Raw genomic sequence first — 6000 nt, forward strand, 5'->3', positions numbered from 1 at the left:
AGATGACTCTAGGGTTGGGCAAAGGAACTCTAAGTTTAGGTTGAGTTAAGGGTTGGTCAATCGAGTAGGGTAATAGAGTAGAGTAATCGATTAGGAGGTCTTCGCGAGACATATAAGGGTGAGGAATTGATTAGGTAATTAATTGGCTTATTATAATCGATTAGGGCAATCAATTATGTTGTGTTTCTCTCACGAACAGAAAGCCTTGAACCGATTGGGACAATCAATTAAAGCTAAGTCAATTGATTCACAATCACCTTCTCATGAACAAGGGGTGTTGAATCAATTGGGAATTTGCCTAACCAATTGGTAGAAAGTCCTGCGAGAACAGTAAGGCTGGGAATTGATTAATCAATAGGTTAACCCTCATGTTAATCGATTAGGCCAATCGATCAAGGGTTTTTCGCATGAGATAAAAAAAGGCTTGGAATTGATTAGGGAAATTGATTCAACCCTGTTAATCTATTTGGTTAATTAATTGAGCAGTGATTCTCCGTGAATAGAAAACTTCTGAATTGATTAGGATAATTGATTAGAAGCCGTAAAATTGATTGATATGACTCACCAATTGTTGGATCGAAAGTACTAGAGGGGGGGTGAATAGCGCTCGTGGCTATTTCATTCAATTTAAAACAGAGTCGAAAATACGCAGTGGAATTAAGTAAAGAAAACAGAGCAACACACAAAGACACGAGAAGTTACTTGGTTCGGAGCCAGTGGCGAATCCTACTCCAAGGCCCGCGATCGTTGATCGCTTCTGGTGGGCAATAACTATAAGCTCGAAACAATAGTACAGAATATGAGTTACAATGAGTGCAATAATGAAAATGATACCAAACGACAGAATCTAAAATAGTGGAGCTTCAGGCCGTCGGAAACTTGAAACAGCACTTCGGGATCATCTCGTTAGCAGCTTTTAGCGTAAGGATTGCTCGGTAGTTGTTGTCTTGAGCTGATACCTTGACCCCTTTTTATACTGTGCTGGAGGCGCCTCTAAGGCTGTCCGAGGCGCCTCCAGGCTGCCAAGTCGCACGCGTGGATCAACTCTGATCTGGTCACGCCTTATCCCATTGAAGGCGCCTCCAAGGCTGGTCCAAGGCGCCTCCAACGCCTGGTCCAAGGCGCCTTCAGCCTGGTCCGAGGCGCCTCAGCTCCGCTGCGCTGGCTTTTTCTGGCTAGCACCCGAGGCACCTCCAAGCCCCATGGAGGTGCCTCGGACACTGTCCATCCGAGGTCAAATGTACTTCTTTGTTCCAACAAAATGTGTTAGTCCCAAACACAAATCCTACAAAACAAAGTTAGCACAAAAATATGATAAATGATATAATCGACAGTCATCGGACTATCCATGTCTGACTTCGAATTTCCAACCAGAAACCCTAGGTCGACCCGACGCCTACTATTCCCTCTACGGGGAACGCGTCCTCACCTACTCCACTCAGGAGATTTACCTGTTGCCAGTGCGATCCTTCAGATCGACTGGACTTTTGCTGAGCGTTCGAAGCTTCCAGACTTTCTGCTAGACTTCCGCTTCCCGGCCCGTCCAATCTTCCACCTAGTTCACGACACCAGGACTTTTCACCTATGGTTACCACCCCCTAGGACTTTTTGCTTTAAGCTCTCGACCCACCAAGACTTTCTACATAGGGTTACCACCCCCTAGGGTTTTCCACCTGCCTAACCGTAGCTAGGACTTTTGCCTAAGTACCACTTAAGACTTTCCTGCAAGCTCCATGAACTTGTTAGATCACAAGATGACTTAACTTTGAACCCTTTGCCATTATCAAAACTTGGGTTCGATCGTCTGATGCTTCCCGCACCAACAATCTCCCCCTTTTTGATTATGGCAACTCAAGTTCAAAGTTAAGTAAAACAAAATACATAAATAAACATAAGCATGCTTTAAAATAAGAAGTTTAAGCACAAACGTAAGCATTCTTAAGTAACAGGTTAAGTACAAGCTGAAAAGATTTTAAAATTTAAGGTAAACTTAAAATTTACAAAGTTTAAGGCTCCTCCTTAATAAGAGAACTCTTATCCTTAATTTGAATTTTTGTCCTACTCTCCCCCTTTGCCATATATCAAAAACTTTGTAGGAAAAACTTAGTAAAAAATGTTGAAGCCCAAAAATGACATTTAAAACACCTGGCTTTTAAAATTTGTAGGGAAAACTTTGTAGGAGAAAGACTTAGTAAATTTTGTTAAGTAAAAGTAGTTTAAGTGTAAAACAACTTTGTTTGGCCAAAATTTTGAAAACTTAAGCTTTTAAAGACTTTCTTTAAACTTAAAAGTTTTTTAAGAGGGATTTTCTTAAGTAAAAATTGAATTAAGTTTGGCAAAAACTTTTTAAATAAAACACTTAGCTTTAAGAAAAGGATTTTTGGCTAATTTAAAGAACTTTTCAAACACTTAGCTTTTTATAATTAATTTCCATTGTAAAATTCTTAGCTAAATGTCTAAAGAGATAATTTTCTTTCAACTAAGCTAGTAAAAAGTTTACTTTGAAAAATAACTTTAGCCAATTTTGAAACTTAGTTGAAATCTTTGGGGAAAAATTAAAATTTTCAAACTCTGTTAGATAGATTTTCAAAGCTTTATTGGTAAATATTCTTTTAATTTTGAACAAGCTTTTTGAATAATATCTTGAAAAGAACAAAACTTTACTAAATTTTCAAAGGATTTTGAAAAAAATATTACGAAAGTCTAAGACTATTTTTTTTTTGAAGAATATTTAACTGAATAATGAATTCTAAAATACTGAATGGCCAAGAAGGAGCAAAAAGGTTAAACCTTAATGTCTAAGCATGAGTTGAGTTAATTTGATTGCAAGTTAATTAGGTTCTTTTAGTAAGGTATCAGAGCCCTAATGTCCAAGTTGAGTAACCCAAAAAAATCAAATACTTAATTTCTTGGCCATATGTCTAACCATCTAGCTACTAGCTGATGGTCTAGAGGACAACAACTTTCACTTAGTTAGTCAAGTTAAGTCAATAGATCCAGTTAGATTTGACTAGGGCTGGATGACTTGACTTGATTACTGTATATTAGGTATTTAACGCCCAGACTCATATTGATGCACAGATATAAGCATTCTTGAGTCCAAGCAGTACCCTATGCATCTCACACCATTCTATGTTTTTCAAGCACAATCAAGGTAAGCCTAGGTGTTTGTGAGATGCTCTGGCTGAATTCTAGGGGAACATGATATCTAAGGTAGAGCCTAGGCTAAGTCCAAATTTGAAAATCTAGTAAAATTAGAATTTTGAAAACAACAAAAAAAAAAATTCCTAGAATTTTTTTAAAACACAAGATGATTTTGAAAACAAGTGAAATATTTAAGAATAAAGGTAGGAAACTGATTTGAAAATCAAAATCTACTCTACCCAACACATTCCTATTTGCCTTCTAAGTGCACTGAACTCAAGTTCAGGTAAGAGTTTTGTGAAAATGTCAGCTATGTTTGATTTGGACTCAACATAGTTGAGTACAATTTCACCCTTAGCTACATGATCCCTTACAAAATGGTGTTTTACCTCTATGTGTTTAGTCCTTGAGTGGTGAATTGGATTTTTGGTTAGACTAATTGAACTTATATTGTCAATTGAGATTTTTGTATTTTTGTATTCCAGTTGATAGTCTTTTAGTGTATGCATCATCCACAAGAGTTGAGAGGCACACTCTCCTAGGGCTATGTATTCAGCTTCAGTGGTGGATAGAGCAACACAGTGTTGCTTTCTGCTTGACCAATTTACTAGGCACTGACCTAGAATTTGGCAGCTACCACTTGTGCTTTTTCTGTCCAGTTTACACCCGGCATAGTCTGAATCAGAATAGCCAAAAAGATCAAAGGTGCAAGTTCTAGGGTACCAAAGTCCTACATTTAGGGTACCTTTAATGTACCTAAGTATCCTTTTAACATATGTTAGGTGCGACTTTTTTGCACAAGATTGGTATCTTGCGCACATACCTACTGCAAATAATATATTGGGTCGATTTGTAGTTAGGTAGAGTAAGCTACCTATTGCACTTCTATAATACTTTGGGTCTACTGGTTTTCCTTCTGGGTCAGAGTCAATGTTGATGTTGGTTGCCATTGGAGTATTTATAATTTTTAAATTTTCCATGTCAAATTTTTTAATTAATTCCTTAGCATATTTAGTTTGATAAATATTGTAACGACCCGCCTTCTACTGACTAGGTTGTAAGGCCGATCGTCACATTATGCTGTGCTAACTAGTCCAAGACCATCAATAAATCTAAGTGCGGAAGCTGTACTAATTAAAAATTTCGCTAAACTATCGACATTTCTTGGTTCTACGTGTACTAAGAGGTGTAATCTAAAGTATACCTAACATATACTACATCCCCTATGGTTAAGGAACTGAAATAACCCTTTTCTGGCTGTTATCATACCTCCCAATCGATCCACGGATCGATCGGAATGTCGGATCGATCCAGTGATCGATCCAGCACGCTACTGTGCTCGGGACGATTATCTGGATCGACCAGCTGATCGATCCAGGCAGGCTAATCGATCCAGTGATCGATCCCAGAACCTTCTGTTCGCGACAGAAATTGTTGGATCGATCGGCTGATCGATCCAGAAGCCTACTGTTCGCGGAACAGATTGCCCACTCGATCAACCGATCGATTGAGGACCCCCGAATCGATCAGCTGATCGATTCAAGTTTCTGATTTCACAGCTAAGCTCTGATTTCAACACTGTTTCGTGCCTCAATCACATTATAAGTTCTAAAATGGCTAGGAAACACTCTAACAATGACAACTAACATTCTAACATCATATATTTAACATTCTAAGCATAATCTAAAGCATGGTTCGTTAGCTCATGGCGTTTAACATGCTAAAACCAAGAGTAATAGAAATACTAGAGTTCATATGTTTAATTGAATTTGCTGGATCCCTAGGATCTTTATTCTAGTTCCTTCCACACACATCTTGATTTGCATTGCCCTCCAGCCTCCACTAGTCCACTTTTCTTTTACCTGTATCTGCAGTATAAGAAAAGTAGCATCTGTAAGCTAAAAAGCTTAGTAAGAAACCATCTACCTCACAAAAACATGCATACGATGCAGATATAGTTTTTAAAACATGCTATTTGAAATATACTGACTAGGCTAAACATGGCATGGCATGTGATCATACAAGCATAACAATCAAGAGCTGAACATAAGCTATCATAATGTATCAACAAGGAAGAGCTGAACTAAAGCTGAAACCGAAACTAAGCTGATCTCACATAACTAATTGTGAATTTGCAAAGCTATACATATAATAAGTGAAAATACTAAACATGCTGCTGATGGGCCCGGCAACTGTACGTGCTATGCGCGCATCTCTAACTAGACCCAGGGTTGCAAGTCCCGAATTTAGTAGAGCTACTAGGTTATCTAAACCTAGGGACCGACTATGGGAGCCCAGCCCAATGGATATCTAATCCAGTACAGTGCCAACTGAAAAGTAAAATACTGAGTATAGCTAAACTGTTCTAAATTGCTATTTCTAGGTTATCTGAACCTAGAGCTAGGTTGTCTGAACCTAGAGGCGACTGTGGGAGCCCACCCATTGGACCGTAGTCCCATATAAGCTAGAATAAACTGATTTACTAATTTAGATGCTTCTAATGCATTCAACTGTGCTAATAAAAATGCCTAAGGTACATTCTTTTCTAAGCTGGTTATTTAATCGAACACCTAGCGTGCTTTAACTCCCCTCTCTATTAGGGAGACTACCTTTAGGTACCCAACAGCATCTAAACCTCCAACTGAAGGAGAAAAGACGTGTCCGGCCCATCTAAAGGTACTCACTAAATTCCTAAACCTGCGAGGAGGTTTAAATACACACTACGTGTCGAAAACATACGCATAAAACTAAACTAATGCACAGAACATCAAACGGTAGCTATTATACTGCAGGTGAGAGGTTTCTTACATCCTGTTCGTAATTTCTTACGATTCTATTCGCTCGAATTCCGGTGGA

Source organism: Zingiber officinale, chromosome 8B (assembly GCF_018446385.1).
Source record: "Zingiber officinale cultivar Zhangliang chromosome 8B, Zo_v1.1, whole genome shotgun sequence".
NCBI classification, from domain to species: domain Eukaryota; kingdom Viridiplantae; phylum Streptophyta; class Magnoliopsida; order Zingiberales; family Zingiberaceae; genus Zingiber; species Zingiber officinale.